The sequence below is a fragment of the Ostrea edulis genome, chromosome 5, assembly GCF_947568905.1.
Source record: "Ostrea edulis chromosome 5, xbOstEdul1.1, whole genome shotgun sequence".
In the NCBI taxonomy this organism is placed as follows: domain Eukaryota; kingdom Metazoa; phylum Mollusca; class Bivalvia; order Ostreida; family Ostreidae; genus Ostrea; species Ostrea edulis.
Window position 1 is genome coordinate 352,418 of NC_079168.1, and position 19,309 is coordinate 371,726.

At 37.0% G+C, this 19,309-nt stretch overlaps 1 protein-coding gene across 3 annotated transcripts in view; it reads left to right on the forward strand.

The window, feature by feature from the left end:
- Positions 1-19,309, forward strand: part of LOC125649427 (muscarinic acetylcholine receptor M1-like) — a 59,341-nt gene that overhangs the window by 10,687 nt on the left and 29,345 nt on the right. Inside the window, exon 1 of one of the 3 annotated variants that reach the window (XM_056166961.1) lies at positions 11,951-12,178. The exons of 1 other annotated variant lie outside the window; for it this stretch is intronic. The gene's annotated coding sequence lies outside the window, so the exon portion shown is untranslated. Of the gene's footprint in view, positions 1-11,950; positions 12,179-13,469; positions 13,840-19,309 lie in introns of those variants that run through there. One more of the 3 variants, XM_048876975.2, reaches the window with a different exon arrangement.

A 19,309-nucleotide genomic window follows, 5' to 3' on the forward strand; every position in this document is an offset into this window, starting at 1 on the left:
TTATGAAACCGAAACTTTCGATTTCTGAGAAACCGACAGAGAAAAAAAAAAGATACAACGCTAGAGTTGCTTAACTTTTAAAATCGATACAATAAAAAACGAAAGAAAACTTTGAAATATTTACACAATATATACTTCGTTTTGTAGTGATTAACCATATCTGACAGAGGTGTTATTAATTCACATCTCCGGTTGCGTTATTTGACATGATAGTTAAAACGCTTAACAAGTATCAATCCATTTTATTTAACATTTTTAAATGATTCTTAAGTTTTTCCAGACACACATCGTAAAACTTTCTTAGCGCGACATATTATCACTATAGGTGATATGATACCCAATATATCGATGTATACCGTTAGTATTGCACACCTATAATCATTACGATATAATTACCCCGTCAATCCGAGATATATATCTAATTATAATGAGATCAAACGGTTTGAAAACATATCACTGCCACAACGAAGCTAATAATGGTTGATAACTAAGGAGGAGGCTAAAATTCTTCCGTATTTCCGAAAGTTAAACGGGAAACATGTACAAAAGTATGACAGAGCCCGCGGTATCAGGTCTAGACTCTAGACACCCTGCTGTCACATTTTTACGCTTGTATCACCGGATGAATTATTACCGCAATTCTTCATTGCTATATTTTTTCTATGTAATTGTGTTCCTGTTCCACTTTTTTGTCCCTTAGTTTGTGTACTAAGTAACCTAATGCAATATATTGTATATACGTGAAGGTCATTATTCTCAGTGGGCGTGGTCTTTATGTTCAATCTGTGTTATAGAGGAAATAAATGATAAAGGGGGAATGGCGCAAATGAAATTTGTTGATTTTGCATTTACCTGTACATTAATTACGTATTCACCTATGAAAATGTGAAGATAACGAAAAGCGATCATTCTCAAAACTCCTGTAAGGAATACAAAATAGAGAGTTTAGCAAACATGGACCCCAGGATATACCAGAGGTGGGATGAGGTGCCTAGAAGGAGTAAGCATCCCCTGTGTGTATTTACATATATACATTAATTAGTTGGTTACCTGTAAATGCATCGATTATACATTAACTAATGAATTGATAGTAAAGTTTTACAGTCGAGTCACAATTTAAATCTGACTGTATCATATTGTTTATTTTGATATCTAATTTTAATATAACGGACACTTAATAGTTGATATTCATTCATTAAATAGTAATCACATAGGTGGATTCTGAAAATTTAAAACTCGGAATCGTGATATACTATCTTGGGTAATTTTTCAGTTTCAAAGATGGGTAATCATTCATTGCTTCTAGTCATTCTAGGGACCCGGGTTAGAATAGGTCCTCAGTACCCCTTGCTTATCGTAAGAGGCGACTAAATGGGACGGTCCTTCGGATGAGACCGCAGAAAACCGAGGTCCCGTGTCACAGCAGGTGTGGCACGATAAAGATCCCTCCCTGCTCAATGGCCATAAGCACCGAGCATAGGCCGACATTTTTTAGCCCTTCACCGGCAATGGTGACGTCTCCATATGAGTGAAATATTCTTGAGAGGGACGTGAAACAATACTCAATCAATCTAGTCATTATAATACATGTAAATATAGATTTTTAACACAATACATTAACTACATGTGATTGACAATAAAATAGAACGAACAATACGTTAACTAACTCATTTTATAATTAATAATAGTATTCAATTATACACAGCTTTAGTTTGAAGGTCACGGTACATTATTGAACGTGTCTTACCATTTTTTGTTAAATATACGATATTGATTATTGCATTACTGCCATATTTACTAATGAGTTTGATCTTTAAGTTGGTAAATTTAGGATCTCTCTCTCTCTCTCTCTCTCTCTCTCTCTCTCTCTCTCTCTCTCTCTCTCTTACACGTGGGTTGTAAACCTAGTTTCCTAATCAGAACGACTTGAATTATCTCACAAACATTTCTATCATGAAACTATATATCACAATTGCGGGCATTTCAGTTCGCGCATTTCGAATATCTAAGATGATGAAAGCAAGATGAAACGTTTTAATTCCACAACTAATTGGCTTATTATAACCAGTGCTGCGGATCTAATTTTTACAGCGCAAACAGAGACGATTATCACACTTTTTATGAGATATCGTAAGAACCTTGACAAACAATACTGGATTAAACAACTTCCTCTAACCCAGTGAGTAGAAATATAGCTGTAATAGAGAGAAGATTAAACTTCCTCTAACCTAGTGAGTAGAAATATAGCTGTACTAGTGAAGATTAAACAACTTCCTCTAACCTAGTCAGTAGAAATATAGCTGTAAAATAGAGAAGATTAAACAACTTCCTCTAATCTAATCAGTAGAAATATAGCTGTAATATAGAGAAGATTAAACAACTTCCTCTAACCTAGTGAGTAGAAATATAGCTGTACTAGAGAAGATTAAACAACTTCCTCTAACCCAGTGAGTAGAAATATAGCTGTACTAGAGAAGATTAAACAACTTCCTCTAACCTAGTGAGTAGAATATAGAGAAGATTAAAAAAAATTCCTCTAACCCAGTGAGTAGAAATATAGCTGTCATATAGAGAAAATTAAACAACTTCCTCTAACCTAGTGAGTAGAAATATAGCTGTAATAGAGAGAAAATTAAACAACTTCCTCTAACCCAGTGAATAGAAATATAGCTGTACTAGTGAAGATTAAACAACTTCCTCTAACCTAGTGAGTAGAATATAGAGAAGATTAAAAATATTCCTCTAACCCAGTGAGTAGAAATATAGCTGTAATAGAGAGAAGATTAAACAACTTCCTCTAACCTAGTGAGTAGAATATAGAGAAGATTAAAAATATTCCTCTAACCCAGTGAGTAGAAATATAGCTGTAATAGAGAGAAGATTAAACAACTTCCTCTAACCTAATGAGTAGAATTTTTATAAAAAACCCTCTAACCCAGTGAGTAGAAATATAGCTGTAACATAGAGAAGATTAAACAACTTCCTCTAACCTAGTGAATTGTTATACTTATTGAGATAAAATATACTTGAAGCGTAACTGTAATGGCGTACAATATATACAGTACTATGTGAGTTATATTTGACCAACAATATTTACTACAGTGTATTTAGAGCTCTGCGTATCGGCGCGAGCCCTATAGTGATCGTCCTGTGTGTTTGTGTGCATTGACAGTTTCCAGACGTTTTTTGGCTATCCCTGCAGCTATTCATTGCACATTTATACATAAATTATTTGAGTTGGGTTACTGATCACAGTTTGGTTTTGTTGACCTAACTTTGAAAGAGTTATGGACCTTGACCTTAGCAAATAATGCCACAAAGCGGGGCGCTTTTGTGATACTTAGTTCTTTTTGCTAAAGGAATGCACAGCGGAAACACCACACCAAGTCGTAAAACACAGTAAATTGCTTAAAAATATAGTTTTGTATTTGCCTACAACATACTAGTCAATATGTTTTACAACATGCTGGTCAAGATGTTCAATTCGAATACGCATTGATTTCTATCTCGACCTATGTAGATGCATATTACAAGAAATTTTTTTAAAGCTTGCAATTATTTTTGGGCGATCTACTGTTTAGTCTTGTTAAACATACTGTATACAAATTTGACTTATCTTTATGAACATGTTTCTCCCCGACCTCGTCTTGCAAAATTCAAGGGCCTGATTTCGTCGGCTTTGATGATTTATCAGAATATCTTTTACTTTAATTATGTTTAAAAAGATTTTTACTTTAAATATGGTTGGTCGAGCATATCGACTCACCGATACATGTATGACTACGGGAAGTTTTTCATGAATTGATCTTATGTTCCTTTTGGCATCATAGATAGGACATACATGTACAAGGTCTCAAACTGGACCATTTTGTACTTTCCTATTTCTGCTCTATTTGAGGGAGCACTGTGAGAACAGATGCATTTTATTTACTGAAGATGATTTTTACTCTAGTACTAAATTCTGCTGAATTATGATATAACAATACCTGAGCTGGTGTAAGTCACGAATTAGAATGAACAGTGACCGGTAAAACAGTAAGTAACCTTTTCGCACAAAGAAGAGTGCTTCCCATTGCTATCTGAACTCCTCACCCGCTAAAGAACCACACTACACAGTGGCAGTTAGTAACATATTAATTCGCTAATTTCGCGCGTGCTGACAAAGTGCATACATCGCGAGCATTATCAACATTGCATTCTAAATATTGCCAGTGTTCCATGTACACAATAACTTCATCACAGAAAGGAAACGCACCTGTCTGTACTGTACAGAGAGACGGGAAACACCTGTGGTTACAGAAGGGCAGTTTATCGGTTTTCACACCGGTCCCACAGGCGTGTCCAGGATAACGATTGCCAACATCGACATATCGATGAAGAAGTCTGACAGCATCCAACCGGCCGCCATCGTTAGTTAATCGTAACTGCAGTTTCCTCGCAGGTAGCCTTCATTTTGAAATATAGTTTCATCGAAAATATTAGTCCATCAATTTTACTTTATCACATTAATCTGATAACGATAAGCGTAAATGAGTTAAATTCTGAACTTTATTTTTTATTCGTTCCCTTTCTTGTACTGTTATATATGACCCTTTTCAACTTCTTTTTTTAATTTACATTTTTGGGGGTTAATTTATGTTCTTTTTTTTTTTTCTTTTCCTTTTTTTTTTTTTTTTAATATCAAATTTCACAACACACGTTACGTTTTCTCAAACATATGTTACTATTTAGACCTGTAATTCATTTACATGCATACGTTTGTATGTTTTATTTGCAAGGAAAATGTACATGAAAATACCTGACCCTTTGAAAGTAAAACTTCCGCGGGCATTTAGAGAAAATAAATCGTCTACATGACGAGCGCTGGAGTTCATTACAGAGGCTATGAATTTGATATATGTTAAAAATATTTTCCTCTTTTTTTATCTTAATGAGTGGGGGTAAGCGTTTTATTTGCTTTTTCTCACCACGTTTATTAGCATTGTCTCTGTGGGACCAACAGCTCGTGCGCTTGTCACATGATCGTATGTCAGGGATGAACATTTCTTCCACCTTACCGATTATTCGTGATTTCTTTAATACGTCAATTTACCGATACGTTCACTAAATCTTTTGTCTTGAATTTCTTTTTGAAATTGAACATTGCTTTCATCATATACAATAAATACATGTTTGTTACAAACTAGTTTGATCCGGTTTTTAGTACCACCTGTCCGCGTAATCATTACCAAATATGGAGCGTCGTCAGGGTCAAAGAGTGTATTGGCTGTTCCGTTTAAAGTAACGAATGGGTTCACGTGATATCTTAATACTTAAATCTAGTTTATATATTTTTTGAAAATACATAAAAATATAACCATAAACAATACAACGTCTTTTTGTTTGTTTGTTATTTTAATGGGTGATGAAGGTAGCAAGCAGAGCAGAACATTTTTCATAACCCACTTACGAGGATTATGATGCTAGCTACCTTCATCACCCGATAAAACAACAAAGAAATCATTTCATTGTTTAACTAAAGCCGCACATGTATATGTTCCAAGATGTTAATTCCATTCGATTCGCGTGTAGAACGTATGAAGATTTTCATTGCTAGGATAGTGAAGGCACGTCTACATCTTAACCTTGTAGGACTTGATCGACCTTCACACGGCACAAATTAAATAAAGGTTTACTGGGACAAATAAGTCATCCTTGGCAGCTGATATTTCATATCATGATTTACTTCCAAAAATGAGAATAGAAATAACTCCCTTGTCGTTGGAATTGTTACTTCCTCGGGCTCGAGATTATGTTGGAAAATAAAATCTCAAAACTTCGATCGGGCTTGTCTACAATACTCTTAGACACAACGAGACTTATTTCATGCCCATGCACTTTGATATATAGTTATGTGACATTACAGGAGGTATATGGATCGTAGCCTATAATTATCATCATAAATATAGCTATACACCGGTAGTTTTCTTTCCTTACCATCTTCACCTTACATGATTCCTATTCTGATTCTATTGTTTTTAATTAGTAAGACCACCATCCTCTGTCCCGACAGTGCCTTGTAGCTAGGCAACGACCGATGTCACACGATGTACAAAATTATGATTATGATACATATCATCATTTTCTGTGGTTTCCATCTTCTCTTTAAGAACGGTCAGGTCCGGGATAAAAGGCAGTGAACTAGATTTTGTTAATGCAGTCCGTTTATTGGAAAGGTTTAATCAAACAACAACTGAGCTGTGCTTGACCACCATTGTCTGCAACTAAACTACAATGGAAAATGATAAAAGATAATCAACAGTTTGTATACGTACATGCATAATGTACCTATGAGTTTCCGATCGATATATGAACTAGTATACGCGTTAATCAGTTTATTATTTTGTTCAACATATCAACTCCAACAAGTTCAGCTAAAGTCTAATAGGGTTTTAGGATGATACATACGGACGAACGAGTAAAACAAATATTTGTTCAGAGGATGAATAACACGCCTATCTTAAATGGTAACGAGTCAAACGATGTTACATTGATGCTTACTGCTCCTAGGCACCTGATCCCATCTCTGGTGTGTCCAGGGGTTTGTGTTTGTCCAACTCTCTATTTTGTATTGCTTATAGGAGTCATGAGATCGATCACTGTTCCTTATCTTCATCGTATACTTTACCTCATACAGCAAACATTTTCAGTTTTAGTGCAAATAATTAAAACAAATTAAACCCCGCTTGGACTCGAACGCATTCATGACCTTACGATAGTCTGCATGGCGTTTTCATTATACAAGAAACCAGAAAGATGAGAAATATTGATTGATTGATGTTTTCCGCCAAACTCAACAATTTTTCAGTTATATGGTGGCGCCCAGTTTTTTATTGGTGGAAGAGAGAACCCAGATACAATATACCTGGGAAGAGACCACCGACCTTCCGAAAGTAAACTGGGAAACTTTCTCACTTACTGGCGCGAGCGGGATTCGAACCCGCGCCGACAGAGGTACAAAAGAAAAAGAATATTTTATTCTAATATCTATAACGTAATTTTGCTCTCTAAAACTCACGAATTAACGAATCAAGCTGTTCATCCATCAGATGGAGGGTGTTTTTGTTTGTTTGTTTTGTTTTTGTTGCTTTTTTCTTCAATTAAAACAAGATCAATATCAGAAGCAATACAAGGAAATTAGAATATAATATACATGTATCTAACAAAATCATGAAACTTTTAATTTCAACATAAGAGAAGTACGATGTTCTCGATTCGATATATCCCAGTGAAATCGAAAATAAAAGACATCACAGAGTCTTCCACATCTTCTTCGTACTTAAATATTTTATTGCATATAGATGTTAACAGCAAACTAACAATTCAACTTTATGACTTCAACTTCTCCATCGTCAACTCCCCATATTTATGTAGCAATGTTTCATTATCATCTGTACGTGATGTTTATAAAAGGTGAAGACAACGAACAGCGATCAATCTCATAATCCCTATAAGCAATACAGAATAGAGATTTTATATCTTTCAACCGATTCGATACGCAAGAGCTTGTTCTATGTATGATCAGTTTTTAAATCGAGACAGGCTACTGACAAACAAGTTGATGTTGAAGGGGTTTCAACACTCTCGTTTAAAGGCAGCAATTCACAAATTCTATGGTCGTTATAGCGATCTAGATTGTCAATACAGCCTATCATTGGGTCAAATGCTGTGACTTGTTTCATACCGATGGTTAGGCCGTTCTTTACACACTGGTTTTGAATAAGGATTGCTCCGTTTGCCTGATCAAGATGTAGGGCTCACAGTGGGTGTGATCGGTCGACAAGGGATGCTTACTCCCCCTAGGCACCTGATCCCACCTATGGTATGACCATGGGTCCGTATTTGCCCAATTCTCTATTTTGTATTCCTTATAGGAGAGTTATGATATTGATCACTGTTCGTTATCCTCTCATTTTGATATGCAACATAATCCACATCATTTGTACATGTATGTTTTAAACCTTCCAACAGTGAATTGATGTCAATGACAGCTTTTAGTTTTAAATGCAAGGTACAAGCAGCTGTTATACTATTCAAAACTCCAATACGCCTTTCATTTGCACTTTTAAGCAAAATATTAAATCAGTGCTCTAGAAATGCTGAAATTAATGTTTTTGATCGCATTGTCCATTGTTGTCTTGTATTCCCAAGTATAGAGTATCTAAATTACATTACGATTCATATCGACTGTAAACACGTTCTGCAATGTTTGACGTACATGCACCTTCAGGAATTCCTCACTCATATTTACACGTCACCAACGGTAGTTGAATTGCCGCAATTGATGGTGCTTAGAACCGTAGCAGTGGGGGGTTCTGTTCTAAGCTAGGTATTTACTTTTTAGACTACTTTGATTTCAAGTCATGAATTTGTAAGTTCATTCAAACTTAAAGCAAAGGTACACAGCATAGTACTAATTAACATCTTTACATGTTAGTTTGGCAAAACTATCTCCAAAAGTGAGCATTGATTCGATGTAAAACCGCCACAAGTCTGAAAGTTTATATCCCAAATAGTACATACACAGTGGTTAGACCGTTCTCGTCGTATACTGGAGGTCGTTGATTGTGATTTTACGCCGTTTTGACAATCGTAAGTTCGAGTCTCACTTGTTCTATGACTATGTAGATATCAATGGTGATTGTTATCTCGCCAAACACTTGATATTTAAACGCGAGAGTCACGGGTCTTTCGGATATGGCCTTAAAAACGGAGGCCACGGCCACAGGCGTTGGCACAATAACGAACCCTCACTGCTACAGGTCTGAGCGCTAAGCATAGGTCTAAACGAACCCTCACTGCTACAGGTCTGAGCGCTAAGCATAGGTCTAAACGAACCCTCACTGCTACAGGTCTGAGCGCTAAGCATAGGTCTAAACGAACCCTCACTGCTACAGGTCTGAGCGCTAAGCATAGGTCTAAACGAACCCTCACTGCTACAGGTCTGAGCGCTAAGCATAGGTCTAAACGAACCCTCACTGCTACAGGTCTGAGCGCTAAGCATAGGTCTAAACGAACCCTCACTGCTACAGGTCTGAGCGCTAAGCATAGGTCTAAACGAACCCTCACTGCTACAGGTCTGAGCGCTAAGCATAGGTCTAAACGAACCCTCACTGCTACAGGTCTGAGCGCTAAGCATAGGTCTAAACGAACCCTCACTGCTACAGGTCTGAGCGCTAAGCATAGGTCTAAAGTTGTGATGTATCACTTACAGAGGGTAACATATCAATATGAATCAAAATATTCTCTTTACGCATTTTCCAAAATGAAAAGATGATGATTTCCTAAGATTATGGATGAAATATCTGCCTGACCACTTCTATAAAGGGGATAGAGTGAAAAATGTTCAAAGGGAACTTGAAACAAAGAAATCCAAATATTACATACATTATCTACAGACATGCTGCACTTTGAATTCAGACAGCATGTTAACATCTACAGATCGGCAAGTTTGATCATATCATTCATTATAGTCTGCGGAAAAGTTTTCCAGGCAAACAAAATCTGACAACTTTATTTTTAAAATCGCTAAGTAAGCAAACCCATTTAGGGTTTTTGGAAATAGTTTAACATTTCTTGTTTAATTTCTGAAAATAATTCAAATGATGAGTATTGTGTACTTTCCCGAGGAATATATTTCTAAGATACTAAATAAAATACTCTGACACAAATAAATAATGCAAATTAGAATATATATATTATAAAACACAGTCCGATGTTTTATCATGACCATGTTTCACAAGACCTTCACGAACTGCAAAAATGATACCACCAGATTTAACTTCCGCTGTGTCTGGGTTCTATTTTTCATGTGTGAAACAAAACCTGGAATTTCAATAACATCTGTATCGTCTGTTTTGCTCTCCACAAAGCAGAGAATGTCAGAATTTAAAATGAAATTTACACACTTCGGGTATTCATGTTTTCATTAATGCCACACATATTGGACTCACAGGTTTAATTGACATGGCTCTCTGGTGTGTTTGGAACACCTCGGGATCCTATCCTTTGGTGTATTTGGAACTCCTCGGGCTCCTATCCTTTCTGGTGTGTTTGGAACTCCTCAGGCTCCAATCCCCTCTGGTGTGTTTGGAACACCTCGGGATCCTATCCTTTCTGGTGTGTTTGGAACACCTCGGGCTCCTATCCTTTGGTGTGTTTGGAACACCTCGGGATCCTATCCTTTCTGGTGTGTTTGGAACACCTCGGGCTCCTATCCTTTGGTGTATTTGGAACTCCTCGGGCTCCTATCCTTTCTGGTGTGTTTGGAACACCTCGGGCTCCTATCCTTTCTGGTGTGTTTGGAACACCCCAGGCTCCTATCCACTTCGGTGTGTTTGGAATTCCTCAGCCTCCTATCCTTTCTGTATATTTGGAATTCCTCGGGCTCTTATCGTCTTTGATGCGTATGAACCTCTTCGAGCTCTCGATCCTAACGATGCTACATGAAAAAGCGTTTATTCGATCTTTGTCGTGTGTTTTAGTTATGAGGTCATTGTGACATGATTGTGCATTGGTTTCCGTGTGGCATCTCACTCATTAAGATTCGGGTGTTCTGCTTGAACAGTCTTCATGTGTGTGGTTTACTTCCCCTCAAAAACATTCTGTTCCTACCAGTCGCTTTCAGCTTGTCCCTTTCTTTCGTGATTAAATCTTTCTCCATACTGACAACAGACCAAAATTAACTTCATCCAACTACATGTACGTTAAATCCTCCTCCTCAGTCGCGCTGAAGCCACGAGTTTATCTCTCGCCTTCTCCAGTATAGCCTCACGTGGTTTCCGTTCTATGCTGGAAGCGATGACTGACGTCAGCATTATTCAGGGACTTCTAATTGCTGACAAGAATAAAATATCTTTTAAAAGTTTTTGTATAGAGACGTCAACCATTCTAGTACCAACCTTCGTTCCGAATATACAATTTTGGAAATGACCCGCAATTAAGTCTGAAAGGTGTGTGATCTTTAAATAAATAAGAAAATTACAAATAAATAAGAAAATTACATGGTTATAGGGGTCGTCTTTATGTACTGGTGCTGTATTACATTAGAAAAGCGATTACAAGAGGAAAGGAGTTGAAAATCACTTCTTAGTCCTACCCAAGGGCAACCCTACATGAACCACATTCCAACTTTTCGTTTAAAAAAGTGATTTTTGTATCGGCGCTTCTCTACTTTATTCAATTTGAGAAGGAAATATCCCCCCGTTTAATATCTTAATGTTTATCGAATATTTGGGAAGAATACTTGTATTTCTTTTTATTAACTTGCGAAAATATTTATTCATTGGAACTCTTCAACGTGCACGCGCTGTGTTTATTAAGGCTCCGTACTTGGCGTTCTGGAATTTTCGTGCAATTCTACCGAGAAGTATCGTGAAATATTCAGTAACAATATTTGTTATGTAACATAAACAATGCATCACACAGTCTGTTGTGATATGTTTATTTTTAAGGGTTATCTAACGATCCGCGCAGACCACGAGACCCTCCACAAAACTGATAATTCGTCAAGATTACAGGCATACAGCTAACAAAGAAACGCAATGCCAATAAATCACAATACAAGAGTTGAATGTAAAGACGTACATGTATATCGGTATGATACGTATACAAACCATTTATCGTGTACTTGTATTGGTTGGGTACAATATGTACAAACAATTGACAGAACATCCGAGGTAAAAGGGATTCTATATTTTTAATTTTACAATATTTTGTACATAGTTTAAGAAAACCCACATTTCGCCCATGATATTCAATTCTAATGCAAGTTTTCAAAATCCGTCATGTACCATTTATCAAGAAGGTAATGTAAAAGGTTTTACATAGGTTAGATTCCTAAAACTTAATTGATTTGTCTCGCTAATTGGGATCAAACACAGGTTAAGGAAGACGGTACATATATATTAGCATACATATGTGGGTATCGGGAGTAAGGGACTCATTGTAAATAGAGTATCAAAGAGTTGTAATGTGTCTTCACTCATTTGCAAGTCAGGACTGATTACAGATAATTATATTCAACTTTAATTTAGACTGAGAATTAGTTAAGGACACGTGTATGTGAGATTTCCTGTAGCACCAGCTGTTCGCGAGGATGCGTGTATGTGAGATGCTGACTGCGAGGACGCACTGCACGGTAAGACAACAGTCTCTGTATTGTCTTTTAAAAGTTTCTTTTGAAACAGAAGGTGCTTCCTCCGAGGATCTCTCTTTCATCTCTCGTAAAATTTCTGTTTGAAAAGGGCGTAAGCCATTGATACGTACGGTTTCCAATCGGCAAAAGAAACAACGGTCTATTACTGTGTAAATAAAACAAATTCTCTCAATGCTGACTCAAGTGTAGTCAATATATCAAATCTTCCAATGTCTTCACGATCACGATGCACTTTCAGAATTTTAAAATGTAGCACTCAAATATCACGCACAGGGTGCAGGGTGTAACTATCGCTCAGATTTATTGATGTATGCGATACGGGATCGTGGAAGGAATCAAAATAGTTCCTCTTACTGAAGATGCATGCTTCCTGTCATACACATCTGCCGGTGACCGATGATTTTCCGAGATTTCCCAATCTAACAAGGTTCACTCCTGTGCCCCGTACCGATGTCAATACCTTAATTATCAAAAAGCTTAGAAATAGATGAACATGTGTCGTAGCCTTATGTATTTCAATTACATTATCTGCATAAATTCTCCATGTCAAATCCGCATTGCCACCAACGATGGTATATACCTTGACTTTTGCAAGAGGTTAAAAAACGCAGAATATCGCGTTAGCAAGTTTTGCTTCAACGGAAACCACAATGCTGACTACAAATTCTGACACGTACGTAACGCATCACGTGTGCCTGCACGCGCCAACGTAAGATCTTTTATGTTGATAAAAATGCGGACTGTGTTTTAAAAAATATACTTCATGTAGAATGTTCACATTTTTTTATTTTTGAATATCGAATCATATATATTGTGAGAAAGCTGCACGTGAATGACAATTCTGAATCATCAAGATAAAAACTATTTTGATTTGGCACATTTTTAGTCCAGAAACAAGTGAGGTTTAGCTTTCTTGCAATCATTTAGTACATGTATAAGATTATAGCAATGTGTTTTCTTCAAAATTGTAGGTATTTTAACAGGATTACTAAAAACAAATTTCGTACGTGCATATACATGGAACATATTTTCTAGAGCAGCATTTGAGCCACAACGATTTATCTTGTTGGTAGAACGTACCCTTTCCCATTTTTTCGTCACTATGTAGCAAATACGTTAAAGATGAATTTTAAGGGGAAAACGTCGAATCAAACTTAATTTCAATTTATTGTATTATTCAATGTTAAATACGTAAACAATATTCTTACCACTAATATTGATGTGGCGGGAGAGGAGTTTTGACATAAGGAAACAAAAGTGCTGAATAAGACCTGTCTAAGATAATTAATTCAATGCCCGGATTGTAAGCGCGCCCGTAACATTGATGCCACTCTTGTCCTTCCCAACACTATCAATTAATTAGTTTATAGAAGAAACAGTGCAAGTCAATGGAGCACAACACAGATGAGATTTTTGAGGGGGGGAGGGAGCTGCAGTTTCGTGTGTAACATAATTAATACCTGGATTTTCTTTGGATGACATTACCAGTGTTATGACTATCAGCCTTGAGTTGTTACACCACGTGGAGTATGCACTACACACGTAACAGTAATGTGTGGAATTATAATGGAATAAACAATTACAAGGCAATCTGCGGGATTTCTTTTCTATAAGTGATAGTTTCTTTGCGTTTGGTTGTCAAGGTAAGACTAATATTTACTTCACGTGAGATATTTATTATAAGCTCGCGTTAATTATGTTGATTGAAATAGATTAGTTGACCCTTTTGTAATTGAAATAGGAACCCCATTAATATCGCAGCCGATTATCTGTTTGTCATGAACATAAACTTCTCGCCAGCAATAACGGTGATATATACACGTACAGTGTATTTATCAATGTTTAGTCACTTACGAGATCTTTCGTTTTGAATGATAACATTCAATCAAGGTATATATATATATATATATATATATATATATATATATATATGTGTGTGTGTGTGTGTGTATGTGTGTGTAATTATATATACAACTGTCTATCCAATTGATTTTTTTTAAAGAATCACAGTGTCCGGAAATAAAATAAAACACACAAAGTTAAAATTCTGAACTTTATATCATAACGGATATACAAGTTTAGAGATATACACAATATGAAACATATAAGGAAACTTTACTCCAGTTTTCATTGATTTTTGGGCCCCGCAGTACAGACTAGCTAGACATTTCTTTATTCTCCAAATGAGAAAGGTAAAGACATTTAAGAAGATGACAGAATGTATAATTTTTAAAAAATATATATTTACACATGTATGTGTATATTATCACTTCTCAGTTTATTAGAAGACGTTATAAAACAAAGATTTCCTTTCATTTTTCTTATATTACAACGGATATTGCACGCTCTGAACTAATGCAATGTCTTTTACAGTATGCATACATCTGGAAGTGACCTAAAGATGAAAAAAATCGTTTTAAGAATTTGAGTATTGCGAAGGCTGTATAATACATTAAATGTAATAAAACTGACATGATCAAACAAGAAATTAAAGGGAGCACACGGTTCTCTCAGTCGTTCTGAGTGTCTCTTCAGACTGCTAGCATCAGAGGAAGAGTGATGTAGGGATAACACTATAGGCATGTGTTGGTACTTATCGTCTGTGTCATAGTACAGCTCGTTCTGCGAGTCTAGATTGTACTACAATGCAACGCGGACGTGTATTGTCGTAACTAAATGTGCCCCATTCCTCGGGGTGTCAGATTTTATGTTGTGTATTGTACGTTGCTCTTGTGCGCTTGTAATAACTAATTATTCAGAAGGAGTGTTGGTTTGTAGAGGGTATCTTATATGGGACTTCTGTTCTCACCTGTACATATGTTTTTCTATAATATATCTGTATTTCAGTCCATGTAGCTTTGACATAACTGACATACAATAGCGCAATGCATGAAACTGTTTTCAAACTGACCGTAAGCAATTGCATCTTTTTCTAATTCTTAATCTAAAGTTGACAAATTGAATTATGCTTAATCATTCTACTATGGACAAATATGATTAAAAGCAGCATTGCTTTGCATAATTCGTTGGTTAGTGTCTGATATCTGTGTGATTACCTACGGTCACGTGGGAAATTAGTTCTAAACGCCATGTACATGTAATTCCAAAGTAAATCAGATAAGATAATACATGGCACAGTCAATGTCATCTTCAAAATAAGGGACAGAATGTGAAGAAAAAATACTCTTCTGTACATCAGAGATAGGTATTACTTGTTTAAGGATTAATTTATTGGTCCACATAAGAAAGGAAAGCTTACAAAACTATTACAATTCAATAACGATACATGCAGAAACCTCTATTCACTGTGTGTGCGATCTTGAAAAAGATACATTTGTTAAATTATTTGCTTTTTAGATATAAAATCTGATTATATCAGAGTTAAAATGTTGCTGTGTTCGTTTGTTGAATAGTCGTTCATACGAAGACTTCGTTAGCCAAGGGCTTACGATCCACACTACTTATACTTTGTAGAGAAGCGGTATGTGGATCGTACGTACACCCTGGGGTAGCGAAGATGGGTTTTGTAATCCAGACCAGTTTCTTAAGCTTAATTTTGTTTTCAAAGATGGGATCCAGTATGCATTCACCTCAACAGTAGGACGAACAAAGCGTGGTCGTAACCCATTTTACGCTTAGTGATGCGTGGCTCTCTCTGGCGGGTTGCATAGGGAATATTCGCATCACTTGCCAGTAACTTTGAACGTGAATTGATAATGTCCAGTTCAGTTGTCTCCACCTTCTCATGATAGTTCTAGATCTGAGGATTTGATGCTGAAATTATCATTAAACATAGATGATAAAGTCATTATATTTACCATTACCGACGATGTCGAGGGGACTTTAGGTTTGCTTTCCGTCCGTCTGTCCGTCAGTCCAGTTTTCCGCACTTTTTTTCTCTGTTCTTGCAGATATTTATTTTATATTTGGTATGTGGCTTGGCCATAACAAGTTACAGATCAAGTTCGAACTTCGTCTCGGTCCGTTGATTTTTCAGTTAGTTATGGCCCTTGGACTTAGAAAAATGGCATGAATAATCAGTTTTCCAGACTTTTTTTGGTTGTGCTTGCAGATATTCATTTGATATTTGTTACATTGCTTTGTCATAACAAGTTACAGATCAAGTTTGAATTTAGTTTCAGTCTGATGATTTTTCACTTAGTTATGGCCCTTGAACTTAGAAAAATAGCATGAATTATCAGTTTTCTGGACTTTTTTTTTTTTTGGTTGTGCTTGCAGATATTCATTTGATATTAGGTACATTGCTTTGCCATAAAAAGTTACAGATCAAGTTTGAATTTCATCTTGGTCCGTTGATTTTCCATTAAGTTATGGCCCTTGGACGTGGAAAAATAGCATGAATTGTTAGTTTACATCCAAGTTTCTTATATCTGTAGATAAGAATTAAGAATATTACACTCATTAAAACTTCTAGCATAGTAATACTACAATATAGCTAAATTATTCATGCTCATCTACATGTCACAGTTTATTGACTTGGTTAAAGACCTAAACCTAATTATAAATTTGTCTTTTTTCATGGTCTAGTCTTTACTCGAATAGTAGTTGATTTCCAACCATTCTTATCCTGGTTCCCCAATTTTCCCTTTTACCATAACCTACATAATGAACTTTGAATATTGTTGTGGTACAGTGATTTTTGCAACCGGTAGGGGACTATGTATTGTCATGCAATACTCTCAGAATGCTTGTTTTGATTATGGAATAATTGCGGAATGAAAATGTCAAATACCTGGCAAATAAAGCCGTAAAAACAGAAGTAATACACACATAGGCTGTAGTGTAAACGTCTGTAGTAGTCAAATATGCCTTATATACTTATGTGGTTAAATTGTGGTCGGTGTATGTGTTAAACAAATGCTCATTCGTTTGTTTATTTGTTTTATGTCTCCTCTAGAATTTTCACTCAAATTGAGTTGTAGGTGAAATGACACAAATGCTTGCGATCAGGGCCGTAACAGTGAGGGTTCTTCATCATGCTGACGCGATACAGGGCCTCGGGTTTTAAGGATCTGCGACTCTCACTTCTAAATGCCGAGTGTTTGTCGAAGGATCAATCAAAACCTACTTTTATGCCTCAGGTTTGGCACAGCCAAAACACGAACGGAGCTCCGACCCACAATCTCCCCGTCACAATTATATATACCACATCAATGTATCTCCCGGTCACAATTATATATACCACATCAATGTATCCCCCCGTCACCATTATATATACCACATCAATGTATCCCCCCGTCACAATTATATATACCACATCAATGTATCTCTCCGTCACAATTATATATACCACATCAATGTATCTCCACGTCACAATTATATGTACCACATCAATGTATCCCCCCGTCACAATTATATATACCACATCAATGTATCTCCACGTCACAATTATATATACCACATCAATGTATCTCCCCGTCACAATTATATATACCACATCAATGTATCTCTCCGTCACAATTATATATACCACATCATTGTATCCCCCCATCACAATTATATATACCACATCAATGTATCCCCCCGTCACAATTATATATACCACATCAATGTATCTTCCCGTCACAATTATATATACCACATCAATGTATCTCCACGTCACAATTATATGTACCACATCAATGTACTGATTCGTATTTCCGATATATTTCGACATGGTCTATGGAGTACATTTTCCACCTATCTCTCCCGATTTTTGTCGCCCATCGAAGTCCTTGGACACGTTCTTAGAATATGATATTTGCGTATTCTACATCGGTATCTCCCTCCCATTCCTTGCACGTTCTCTCCATTCCCTTACACTTTATTCCCTTTCTCTTTCTTCCTCCTTCTCTCACACATTTACATATTTCCCAATTCCCTTACAAGTTCCACCACTTCCTTTAGCTTGCACTCACTTCCTTTTACTTTCTCCCCAACCCACAGCACTTCCCTTAATTTCTTACACTGTCTCCTCACACTCTTCAACTTTTCCCTAATCCCTTACACTTTCTCTCCAATCCTTACACTTTCTTCTCATTGCCTTACACTTTCTTCACTTCCTTACGCTTTCTCCTCGCTTTCCCCTACTACCTTACACTTTCCCCTCCTCCCTTCCTCTTTCCCCTACTCCCTTACACTTTCTCCCAATCAGTTACACTTTCCACCACTCCATTACACTTTCCCATACTCCCTTACACTTCCCCCATTCTCTTGCATTTTCCTTTACTCCCTTACATTTCCCCTTACTCCCTTACACTTTCTCCCACTCCCTTACACTTTCTCCTCCTCTCTTACATTTCTCCCACTTCCTTACGCTTCACCCACTCCCTTACACTTTCCCCTACTCCCCTATACTTCCCGAACTCCCTTACATTTCCCCCATCTCCCTTGCCCTTTCCCCTAATCTTTTACACTTTCCACTTCTCCCTTACACTTTCCTTTACTCCCTTACACTTTCCCCACTCCCCTACACTTTCCTTACTCCCTTACACTTTTTCCTCCTCTTACATTTCCCCCACTCCCTTACACTTCCCCTTACTCCCCTACAATTTCCCCTACTCCCATACACTTTCTCCCGCTCCCTTACACTTTCTCCCGCTCCCTTACACTTCCCCATCTCCCTTACACTTTCCCAAATCTTTTACACTTTCCTCCATCTCCCTTACACTTTCCCTTATCCCTTACACTTTCCCCTACCTAGTTACACTTTCCACCACTCCATTACACTTCCCCTACTCCGTTACACTTTCTCCCACTCCCTTACACTTTACATTACTCTATTACACTTCCCCTACTCCCTTACACTTTCCCCTACTCCCTTGCACTTTCCCTACTACCTTACACTTCCCCTACTACCTTACACTTCCCCTACTACCTTACATTTTCCCTACTTCCTTCCTCTTTCCCCTACTCCCTTACACTTTCCCTACTACCTTACACTTCCCCTACTCCCTTACACTTTCCCTACTACCTTACACTTCCCCATCTACCTTACACTTCCCCTACTACCTTACATTTTCCCTACTTCCTTCCTCTTTCCCCTACTCCCTTACACTTTCCCCCACTCAGTTACACTTTCCACTTCTCCCTTACACTTCCCCTACTCCTTTA